Below are 12,897 nucleotides of genomic sequence, written 5' to 3' on the forward strand. Positions count from 1 at the left end.
ATGTATGTATTTTCTTTCTCCCCCAACATGATGGCTCCCTCATCTCATTGTATAATTGTCGCTTCCTAGAGTTCCAAGTACCTCGCTTCTCCTTGCCAATCCTTCGGTGCAATGATCAAAAGTGGTGGTATAATGTACTCGATCAAGTATTTTAGTGGAAGTTTATTAAGTTAAATTTCCTCAAAGTTTATGTATTTTTTAAGGATAAAATAATATAATTCATATAATTTATTGATAATGTTAAGCATTGAATTTTTGAAATCCGTGTAATTTATTTCAAATTTAAGTAATTTATTAAGAATTTAAGTAATTTAACATAACTATTTTTTCAAAATACGTATAATTTACTAGTAGTATGTGTAATTTTTTTTAAGTAACTTTTAAGATTTTTACGACTTTGCTAAATTTTGAAGTAACAATTAATTACTTAGACTAGACCTTCCCCTCCTCTCCTACTTAATTGTAATTCTCTTTTGTCGTTCAATGTCATTCCACCCCTTATGTCGTCTTGTCTCCCTAGCAAGACCTTTTTTCTAAAGTGTACGTAAATATAATAATTATGATGATATGAGGATCGATATATATTCACCCTTCTTTTGACATTACAATCTATACATAGAGAGAGGCGGGTGTTTTTGCCCTCGATGCATTTCATCCGGATGCCGTGAATGCTCATCTTCTTTTTTATATTCCATTATTTGTACAAGTTTTCTTGTTTTATTCATTTCAAGAGTACTGGGAAAATGAAAAATAATATTTTTGTAATCTCCTAATTATTTACCATTTACTCATTAGAGACTGGTTCAGATGGTAAGCGATATCTGCTCATCTCCTCATATATGGGCTTCAAATCTCAGTAGGAGTTGGAGTTGGTTTTTGGAAGTAATTTTCACTATATCGAGAGTTTACTTAGATAGCCTATTAAAATTAATATTGACAGGAGTGGAATTAGGCCGATTTAGTCCCAAAAACAGCAATCATTTTTCTTGGATAGATCCCAAAAGCATCTGCCAATTAGACCAAAACATAGCCATATATTTGGAATATTTTCAGTCTTTTAGTATATCTCTAGCTTTAAGTAATTAGCAGCCACAAGTAACTCCAAGGGATTCGGTCTAATGGTTAATGTGCACTCAAATTTGCACCGAGATCCAAGTTCAAATCTCCTTTGAGCTACCGGAGCGCCTTTGACATAATTACCAGCTTCGTGTGCCGCCGGAGGTTCACGAAACCCTAAGGATTAGTCGGGCGAATCCTGAACACCCCGGATTAGCAAAACAAGAAAAAATTAGCGGCCACAAGCTGCTGACAGACAAATATCAATTCATTAAAAAGATAGAGAATTATTTTACTTTTGCTTTTCATTCTACGACTAAATGGTCTTTGATCATCAATAATGGGCCGTTTGGATTCAGAGTTAAAGTTACTTTGATTTTAATTTTGATTTTGATAGTGAAAAAGGATAAATGAGATGTGATTATAAATTTCACTTAGGAAATGTGTATTTTTATTGTGTAGTGTGTTGAGTTAAAGTTAAAGTTAAAGTTAAAATCAAATTTCTTTGAATTCAAACGGGACCTGAAAATTGGGGTTTAAAAAAATAAAAATTCTTTTTTTTTTTTTAAAGGAAACAGGAATGCCCGAGAAAATGTTGAAATTGGAGAGAGGGTGTATGTATATAGTACAGAAATCAACGGCCGCGTAAGATGCGGCAATCGCCATGCCGGAAAGTCCATCAGCTCGGGGGCCCAGTCGTTAACAACCCGCTAAGGTACATGCATGATCATCGTTTTCTAATAGCAATTTCCTCGCCATCATACCTTCACTTGAAAGATTTATATTCCCATCAACGTAAGTTGTTAATATTTTTTTTTATAATAAATATAAAAGCCATTAACTTTTTTCTTATAAGGGCCCGCGTGGTTTGCAGTTCAGAATCGGAAACTAAAACAGAATTGAAACCGAACGGAATTTGGAAATGGGGTGATTAATTTTAATTGCAAGTTCTTACTTAATAATTAAGAACTTTCAAGTTCGATACTCGCGTAGAATACTGATGTTCCTTTATTAGCTATTAGAATTTTCATTTTATTACACTAAACTCATCAACCTCCGTGTAAAAAAAAAGGCAATAAATGAAATTATTCTATAGATATTTTCAAAAATAATAGTTATTATAGAAAAAAAATTAACAAATGGCCCATATATTTACTACTTTCTCGAAGTGTTGCTCGTTTTTCAATTTCCATTAATTAAAAGTTCTTAGTTAACGCGTTGGAAGAAATGGCACATATGATCCTCTAAAAGATTTAGGATATATTTTCCGGTCCCTATACTAATGTCAATCCATGGGAAAATTCTCTTATAATATATATGTGTATGGCCCTGATCAATCTGAAATGCTGGCCCAATAAATAGAGTGAAGTCAAGGTCCATTTGAAGGACCTAGTTAGGTTAAGTTATAATAGTCAAACGTGCTTTGATCTTATCGAAGTTTTTCATAAGGCCAGCTAGCTAGCTATTATTTTACGCGACCTCCCCCAGATTCGAATTTCCAATCCTCAAGGCTGATAAAAGATAACGTAGGAAGATATAGAAATATATATAAGAATTATCCAAATTAATTAGGACTATGATTTAATTATAGTAAATGCATGACCACGCGTCTTACGTTTACCCATGGACAAAAGGTTCTGTACTTGATTATAATTAGGGTTCCAGAACGAGAACATAGATCACCATTCAACTTTAAAATATTTTGACCGTATCTTTTCTTCTAGTAATTAAATTGGTCGAGTGATTAATTAATTTGCAGGGGAAATTTTGTTCTCTCTCTGTGCTCCTAGTCATTAATAGAGATGAGTTATGGTGAGATAATCGGACTCAGCACAATAAATACTCGAGACGAGCTTAATAATATTCAACCCGATAAATTCTTATCGTGGGCTTCAATGAGCTTATTTAAAATTACAGAACTGCCTTATCTTCCTTCTAATGATTGTTAGTCAATTTAATCTCATAAATTTCACTGTTCCCATATTCATATAATTTTAACTCTTTTATTCTATTGTATATGACTGAGATTGTAAGCTAGATATATGAAGGAACTTAATTAGTACTCGAATAAGCTCGCGAGCAAGCTCAAGCTTGACCTATTTAAGGTAAGCCGAGCCTGATCAGTTTCCCGATACTCAACCCGGCTCGGTGTGCTTACACCTCCTAGTCCTTAAACAGTTTAAAACCCAAAAAAAAATGTTACAACTAATTATTGATTTTTTCGAAGTTACATGTGTATATTTATATATAGAGAGATATATGTAATCATGTATGAAGATGAGGCTTACGGACCATTGAAAATTTTCTTCCGTAGGAGAGAAGAATATGTCCGAAGACTTTAGCAAGTGAGAAAACAGAACCAGGCAAAGTCAAAGTGGCCTTTTTTTGGAGACGGAATTTCGGGGACTTGATCAATTCGGGGCCCTTTTTGAAAGAGTCGCCCAGTATTAACTGAATATTATGTATTATAATTTATCAAAACTATTATGTATTATATATTATATATGCGTGCGTATATGTATATATATGTGTATATCTAAGTAAATGTTTACATATATGAATATAGAAAGAGTCCCGTGAGTATGGGAAATCCTATGGCGTCATGTTCAGGACGTACGTATGTATCTCTTTATTTGACGGTCGTTCCCTCATTCCAAGGGCTGAATGAAAGGGAGAGCTAAGAGGAGAATTGACGACTTGGTCTCCGTCGGTTTTTGGCTTTTCTCTGATGGGGTGCATGTGTTTTATCCAAGGAGAACAGTTCCAATTTCCCCTCTCTCTTTTTTTTTTTTTTCCAGATTCTTCTAAATACCAAAGTGTTCATACTTGCATGGCAATGCTGTCTGCTAAGAAAACAAACAAAAGGACATACACGCGCATATATATATTAGAGCGTGGCCCGCATGCGGAATAAAATTTAATTTTAATTTTAAAATTAAATCCATGAATGAAAAATATTATAAATAATTTACTATCAAATGCTATATATATTAACCTTGTCAAAATTATCGATTTTGAAAAATTGATAGAAAATAAGTATCTCATTGTGTTGGGGAAAGAGAATTAAGAGAGAATAGAGGATATGTTAAGAAAGAGGGGAGAGAAATGAAGAAAGAAAATTGTGGGAGGAGTTGAGAGTTGATAGTTACAAAAAAAGAAAGAGTTAAAATTATATAATTACCCTTAAATTTATACTCATCAAATGGTTATCAATTAACCTTTTTCTTTATGGGTATTTTCGAAAAAGGAAAGGTAGACAAACTAACTTCATTCTCCAATTTGTAGTAATAGATATACACTGAGGTGTAGACTCGCGCTAAGTATGAAATTTATTAAATAATTTTTTTCTCAAGTTCAATTTTTATAATGCATTGTAATTTTTCATCAATCTTAATTAGTCGGAGCAATATACTCTGCCTCATTGAAATATAAAAAACTTGATTTTGAAAGTTAAATTAATTAAATAATGAAAAAAATTGAAATGTGAGGAAGTTATGCAAGTAGAAAATTGAGAGAGGGAGAGAGAAAAAGGAGAATTTTTAGGAGAAAAATGAGAGAGAAGTGGGAATGCAAATTTACGAAACTGTTATCTGATGGCTCACATTTTCTCATCAAATTGGAGGAAGTACATTTTGGGAAACCGAATGTCACCAAAAAAAAAAACTCCCTTTTGAAGGTGTATGGATAAATAGATTGATTGGTTTTTTTTTTCGCTTTTGTCATAGAAATATTATATATGTATATATGTATATATATATATAGCTAACCAATATATAGAATTTGTCGGGAAATTTACGCTGAGAGAGTTTTACCTTTAGTGAGTCGATTTTGATCGAATTAGATTAATTGTGGACTTTAGAAATACCAAAGTACATCTGAAAGGAAAATCCCAGTTCGGTTACTTTTGACCAATTATTCCATTGCAAATATTTCCATGATGAGCTTAATTAATTGTAATAATAAATGTAGAGTCAACAAGTGAGTTAGGTCTACATTTTCTATTTTTAATTATTTTGATAATAGATACGAAGTTATACATATATATATATATATATCCATATATTGGCCGGCTTGAAAAAGAAATAAAATCTAAAAAGAGATATGGCCAAGCCATATCTAAATAGGATCAAAGGTGCACTAGCTAGTCCTTGAATTTGTCCATGACGATACATCCAACTCTCTTGGGGCTGATTTAATTCTTAAATCGCATCACGCTGTTCGTAACAATCCGTATTGATTTTAATAAAATTACCATATCATAATTGACAATGTCATATAGTATCTATTGTGATTAAACGGCATTTTTTTCACATTCAATCCGAGCAAGAATATTTGGAAAAAAAAAAAAGAAGAAGAAGAAAATATTCATGTAATAATTCACCATTTTATGCGGAGATTATGCATGCATGCACTTCAGTTGGTCTCGTTTATATTATGTGCCGTTGAGGAGCTAATAATTAAGAGGATTTGGAAATTAAGAAAGTTTCCCCACGATAAACATTGGACAAAAGTTCCAGTGACAGCAAAGTCCGCGTGCCTATCTTAATGGGAAAATGACACTGTTGGTCATAAATGTTTGCCAATTTTTGATTTTGAATCCTAAAAGTTTAATTTCGAAAAAACAAGTCCTAAAAGTTTTAGAAAAGTGTCAGAATTGATCCTAAACGTTACCCCGTTAACGGAAGTGCCAGCAAGGCAAACAGCGGGTCCAGCTGGCCATTAAATGATGACATGGCACGCTGAATCAACTCGACCCAAGTAGACGGCCCGGATTTCGGAAGACCCGAAAGACCGACTTGAATTTCAACTCAGCAGAGCTCAAAGTTCCCGAAATTCCCAAATCCTAACCCTAATTCCTCCCTCTCCCTCCCCAAAATTCCCAAATCGTAACCCTAATTCATCCTTCTCCCTCCCTCCTGAAATCGATCGAGCGCCTCTTCCCTACCAGGAACCCCAAATCCGAGCATAACCCTAATTCCTCCCTCTCCCTCCCTCCTGAAATCGAGCGCCTCCTCCCTGCTAGGAACCCTAAATCCCAAAAGGAGCTCTTCGATTCAATCCCCTTTCCCGAACTTAATCCCCTCCTGAATCCCCTCGGCCCTTTGATTGAGCGTATTGTCTGTCCGAACTCCATTTCCTGACGTAATCCCGTCGTGAAATCTTGACCCTACCGGGAACCATAAATCGAAGATCGATCTGTCCCCTTCGATCGAGCTTCGAGCTCCATTTGCTGATGCAATCCCGAACTAAAGTCCCCTTCGTAGCTGTCATGGAAGCGGTGATTGATCGTGGTTCCAGGGGAAAGGCTCGTATAATGGAGGGTGTTGGTATTTTAGGTGGATTGACCGTCCATTTGAAGCTTCGATTTCGAATACTGTTGTTGAAGAAGAAGTTTCGTCTTCTGAATGGGAAATGAAGTACCTGAAATTAAGGATGAAGGAATTGGATGAGGAGTTAAAGCACCGACAGAGGCATTGTTGTGATGTTAGAGTAGTTGTTTCTGCAATTTGTATCTGTATTGTGTTTGGAATTTTGTTTGGGATATGGTTGGGCAGTAAATTCTATATTGGCAAGTAGGATTATACTTTGTATTGAGTCAGTTGACTATTAATGAAATACAATTTCTATTTGGATATCAGTGTTTCGATCTTTGGATATCAGTGTTGGATTTCTATTTGGATATCAGTGTTGGATATCAGTGCTTGTTGTTTGGTTCAATTTCGGCTGGATATGATGTTGTTGTCTTGTTTGTCTTTGCATTGTGCTGCTTAGTGATTATAGATGAAGTTGTGCTGCATTGTCTTTTCGGCTGGAAAGACAATGTTGTTGTCTTGTTTGTCTTTGCATTGTGCTGCTTAGTGATTATAGGTGAAGTTGTGCAGCATTGTCTTTTCGGCTGGATATGTTTGTTCAATTTTGATATCTGGTGATTATAGGACAAGTTGTGCTGCATAGTCTTTTCATTTAGAAACACAATGTTTATGTCTTGGCAGTCTTTGCATTGTGTTGCTTAGTGATTATAGGTAATGCTGTTGTGTTGTTTTTCTTTGCATTGTGCTGCTTATAGGTATAGGCTTGCACTATTTCCTCCACTTTTCTGTTCCAGATTCCCATTTCCACTGTGCATAGGCACTGCATGATCACAATTTGGACAGAGTAAGGAAATGAAATTTTGTTTTTCTTCTGCTGCAGCAAACTTGGTGCAAACACCAAATGCCATACCTAAATGAAAACTTGGTGCAAAAAACAAATGCCATACCTTTATGCAAACAACAAATGCCATTTTTTTAACAGAATACATCACATATCCACTGTTCTGTATATCCCAAACAACAAATTTCATTTTTTCAACAGAAAACATCACATATCCACTGTTCTGTATATGGAAACAACATATGCCATTTTTTTAACAGAAAACATCACATATCCACTTGTCTGTATATGCAAACAACAAATGCCATTTTTTTCAACAGAAAACGTCACATGTGAACAGACACAAAATATACACCAACAAGACACAAAACATCACTTCTTCTTCGGGTTCTTCTTCTTCGGGTCGGGTCTGCATAGTCGATGACAATGATCCATGTGAACAGACACAAAATATACACCAACAAGTACTCATTTTTGTTATTCCATTTTTAGATGTATGCTTAATATGGTAATTAATATCATCAGCTCAGCTATGCTTCTCATTAAAGTTGAATGATGAAAATCAAGAACACCGAGATATTGGAAGCTCCATAGATTTACTGAACTGACTTGTTTTTCTTATTCCATTTTTAGATGTATGATGAATATGGTAATTAATATCATCAGCTCAGCTATGCTTCTCGTTAAAGTTGAATGGTGAAAATCAAGAACACCGAGATATTGGAAGCTCCATAGATTTACTGAACTCACAAACCAGCTCAGCTGGTTTCTACAAAATTGAAACTGAAGAACTGGGCTTTTTCCAGTTGGTTCCATAGATTTACTGAACTCACAAACCAGCTCAGTTGATTTCTACAAAATTGAAACCGAAGAATTGGGCTTTTTTCAGCTGGTTCCATAGATTATCTTTCCATTCATTTCAAAACTTCCATAATCCCTTCCCGAACCAAACATGAATCTTTCGATTCATTTGGCTCTCACGCTCAATTACTTCAACCATTTACTGTCAAATTTCCATATCGTTTTTTTAGGTATTCGGGGTCTCTTTTGACCAAACAAAAAATATGGAAACTGAAGAAATTAAAGTTCACCTCCAATTGGAAGAAATTGGAAGCTACAAAGCACCGACATTGCACCGAGATCTCCACATTTGGAAGAAATTTCAAGCTGGGTTGGGGACAGGAAGAGAAGGGTGGGAAAATGAATGTGTGCGGGAATCCGGAAGATTTAGGATTTCGACCCGAACTTAACTTTTTTCGGTTTCAACCCGAGATTTCGGGTTCTCTATTGGGCCAATGGTGCCATGTCATCATTTAACTGACACGTGTAAGGAGTTGCCGGCGTTATATCCACGGTGGCGGTCCGGTAACGGAAGCGGACGGAAAAGGACCACCGCTGACAATTTTGAAACCTTTTAGTACCAATTCTGACACTTTTCCAAAACTTTTAGGACTTGCTTTTTCGAAGCGAAACTTTTAGGATTCAAAGTCAAAAATTAGCAAACATTTAGGACCAACAGTGTCATTTTCCCCTATCTTAATTGGGTAGCTGATGATGTGCCTCCATATTATTCCATTCATTAAATAATATCAAGACACTTAATTAATATAATTAAGGTTAACATTGTACAATATTTCTTCCAATCAACAATAGTGAAATAAAACCTTTTAAATCTGAAAAAAAAATTAGATGATTCTACCTCAAATGACGTGGTGAGAAATAACCAATAAAAATACTTTAATGAAAAATAATTGTGGCAATTATCTAAATGATTAGCACTAAATCCCTAGTTTCATACATTTTGATTGATACTTCCTCACGTCACATGACGGGGTAGGATCACCCAATAACTTTTATTTTAATCTTCTCTCAAGTGCGTGAAATCGGATTTACTATGAGTTTTTGGTGCGCAGAGGATACGAAACAAATTATAACATAAAAGTGAAAATATTATATGCATGATACACGCCGGATGAATTCACGCATGCGATTGTACTAATTAAGGACTTGTTTACTTTCGAAAAAATAATTTTCCTTTCCTTTTTCTTTTTCTTTTTCTTTTGTTTTTCCTCCATCTCTAAATGAACTTCTCCAAAAAAAATATATGTGTGTGTTTACAATATCAGGTAGAAAGGAAGGAATAAGTTTGCATTCGAAGTAATGAAACAACAAAGACTATTAATTATCATAGTATATCGCTCATGATAAATTTAATATATTAACTTGGAAACATAAAACTGATAAAAGAATTGATTAACCATAGAATTATTCGATAAACAAACTAATACATGTTAATAAACGTACTAGAATAAGAAAATTAATCTGTAATTAAATGTGGGAAATCTCCTGAGATTAAAGACCAGAAGAATAAAATCATCTCAAAAGTCTCAAAGTATCCTTTTTAATTACATTAATAAATATGCTAGTTTGCTCCTTTCTCTATGATTTTGATTTGCATTGGCTAAATTTAATAATATTTTTTATGAAAATAATTAATGTAAAATTAATTTAAAAAGGAGCTAAAAGAAAATTCATAATATTAGAGAAATCGAAAAGAGATTGTTTTTATTTTTATTTTTTTGGAATATTCATTTCACTTTTTACTAAATAAACATGTCTTTTGGAACTTCTACTTCTACACTCCTTTTTCTTTTTTCTTTTTTTGGTAAATTTCCCAATCTGTGAAAGTTTATATATAAGTAAACATGCTCGGAACTTTCGCTTCACATTGGTCGATGTACCATGTATGGTTTTGTCAACGATTCCGGGCCACCGCCCACACCAAGAATTGATGCCTCAAAGGATGAACTTCTGGGGCACGATTGACTTACTTACGGGTAAGTAATGTGCTCAGTTGGTCAAGCTATATGCATACATATATGGATATGTCAGGCAACCTGCTCATTGAACCGAAAACCCGAACTCCGGTAAGGACTTGATCTTTGAACTCGAACCACTCGAATCTCGGGCCTCTCATCTTGCAACAGCGGTTAAGCCCCAACCCAAAGCTCCGATTTAAGATTGTATCACGATTTAACTCGAGTGTGGTTGCAATTGCATTTGCAGCCACACTCGAGGAACACATCCGATCCCCATAGGCCACACTTTTTTTCCAATATGAGATGTATGTTGGGCCACCACAATCTATGGGCCCATTGAGATTGAGACGTACAATTACATGTTGGGCTCACCATTTGGGCCTTTACCATCCATATAGGCCCATTGAGATGATTGAGATATACACACCGGAGAGTTGCTAAGATAGATGGATCGGGAACGGACGATGTCAAGAGATCACTATGAACCACAGTTAAACCTATGAAATTTATCGTTATGCATTTCTCGTCTCGAGTTAAATACTCTAACAATCCATAACTAAAGACCTCATGACTGTTTCTTTGAATAAGATGCCGTTATGCTATTATGTTTGGCGTATGGAGCCCAACAAAATGAAAACTGCATAGATCGATCGTGACCTTTCTAATTATTAATGGATTCATAGGTCTTAGGAGTTGGTCGTGTAACGACATATCATCCGTCAAGGAGATTGTTAAAATAACGTCCAACTATGTCGCTGTTTCAATCTCTTAATTTATTATTTTCTACGTAATTTGGATAGGATGAGATTAACATTTAAATATTATTAATCAAAGGGAAAAATATAAGACATAGCACAACCTTTTACTTTTATATCAAGACAATATAGCACAACGTTTAAGGTGCGGTGTCAATTATAACATGACTTTAAATTTTTCATGAAAATTAAACGGAAGTCAGGCACATGTGGATGAATAGTGGGCCCAGACTTTTGCAATATGCGGAATAACCCATATTCCGACTGGCCTGGTGCTCTTTTACCCATCTGACTCCCTCACCATCAATACCCGAATCTCATTCCCACCTCTTCACATACAAAATTGCTCTTTTTGAAAACAATCACACCATCAATAGAATGAAAAAAAAATCACATATTGAACTTATTATAGTTCATATAATGAACTATTGATGAAAAATTATAAGAAAGAAAAGGGAAGCTAATACCTGCCAAATGAAATGCAAATCTTAATTTGTTTTGTTCTATGGGAATAAAAGAGTGAGAAGTATGAAGAGAGAGACTAGCAAACTCATGGGTAAAGAGGGCGGAGAAAGGGTATAGCGCTGAATTGAAGAGAAATATGGGGTTGCAGTGAGACGGGAGATGTGTGAAGAGGCAGGAATGAGATTCGACCATTGATGGTGAGGGAGTCGGCCAGGTAAAAGGGTACCGAACAGGTTGAAATATGAGTTATTTTGGATGTAGTAAGAGTCTGGGCCACTATTCATTCACGGGTGTGCCACATTAGCCTTATGTTTAATTTTTACGAAAATTTTGACGTCATGATATAATTGACACTACACCATAAACGATGTGCTATATAGTATAATTTTAAAAGATTGTGATAAAATTGACACAAAAGAAAAATGTTATATTATGATTGACACTACACCCTAAACGACATGTTATATATTGTAATTTTAAAAGATTGTGATAAAATTGACATAAAAATAAAAGTTGAGTTAGTATATATTTTTCCCTTCAATAAACCAATGACGTAATCCGAAAACATAGGATTAAAGAGTAGTTGAAAGCCAGTCTTTGGCTCTTGTATTGTATGCACAAATTAGAATCGAAAGAGATTATAGTTAATCAATTAATCGTCGCGAGAAATTATATAATATAAATCTGACCGATTCGATATATCACGACAATAACAACCAACCGATCATATAATTCCGACTAAAGAAAGTTGACAATTACATGGGATACATGACTTTGCTTGCATTGCTCTTACATGATCAAACTTTATTTTTCTGTCTCTGTGTCAAATTTGTAGTGAGACGCACGTTATCCCTTCCTCCAGGCTCCAACAGTATGTCTGGCCTGCTGATACGAACCTTAAAAGCTTCAAACCCAACATATGGATTTTTATACGTATAGATTGAACGCATATATATATATATATATATATATATAGTCGAGGCTCTCTAGCATTTAAAATTAGTAGTCGATAATGATCGGGACGTAGACATAAATATTCATGTCATATATTTACCATTGATTGAAACTGTGCGAGTTTTCTACTCTCAGCGCCGTCGGTTTTCTTAAAATTAAAAACAAAACTAGACGGGCTAGCTATCCATATATTTCTCTGTATAATGTATTCAAGAATCTCACAGGCACATGAACGAGGACGTACTGTATACGATAATATATGATCGGGGGTGTCATACCAGCTATCCGAACACATAAATAAAAACGGATGGCGGCTTTACTTTTCAAACAATTAAAGGATAGAATCATCCTCAGACCAACACACACGTATATAGGTATATATATGTATATGTGTGTGTGTGTGTGTGTGTGTGTGTGTGTAGTATAGGAATATGCATGTCGTGTTAGTGCACATGCATGACTCTATCGTACTTTGTGTGCAACTGAGGCAAAACCACTAATCAATGAGTGTCTGATAAGGCTCATAATTACAAATATATTCGTATATATTATATATAGCCATATCCCAATTAGTGTATTTTCCTGTAGGAAGTAATTAACTGATAAAGAAATTATTACAAAAAAAAATTCTGATAAAAAAAATATATTCGACCTATGCCATACCTCTCAAATGTGTTAGAAATACAAAATCAAAT

Source organism: Punica granatum, chromosome 1, assembly GCF_007655135.1.
Source record: "Punica granatum isolate Tunisia-2019 chromosome 1, ASM765513v2, whole genome shotgun sequence".
Lineage (NCBI taxonomy): Eukaryota > Viridiplantae > Streptophyta > Magnoliopsida > Myrtales > Lythraceae > Punica > Punica granatum.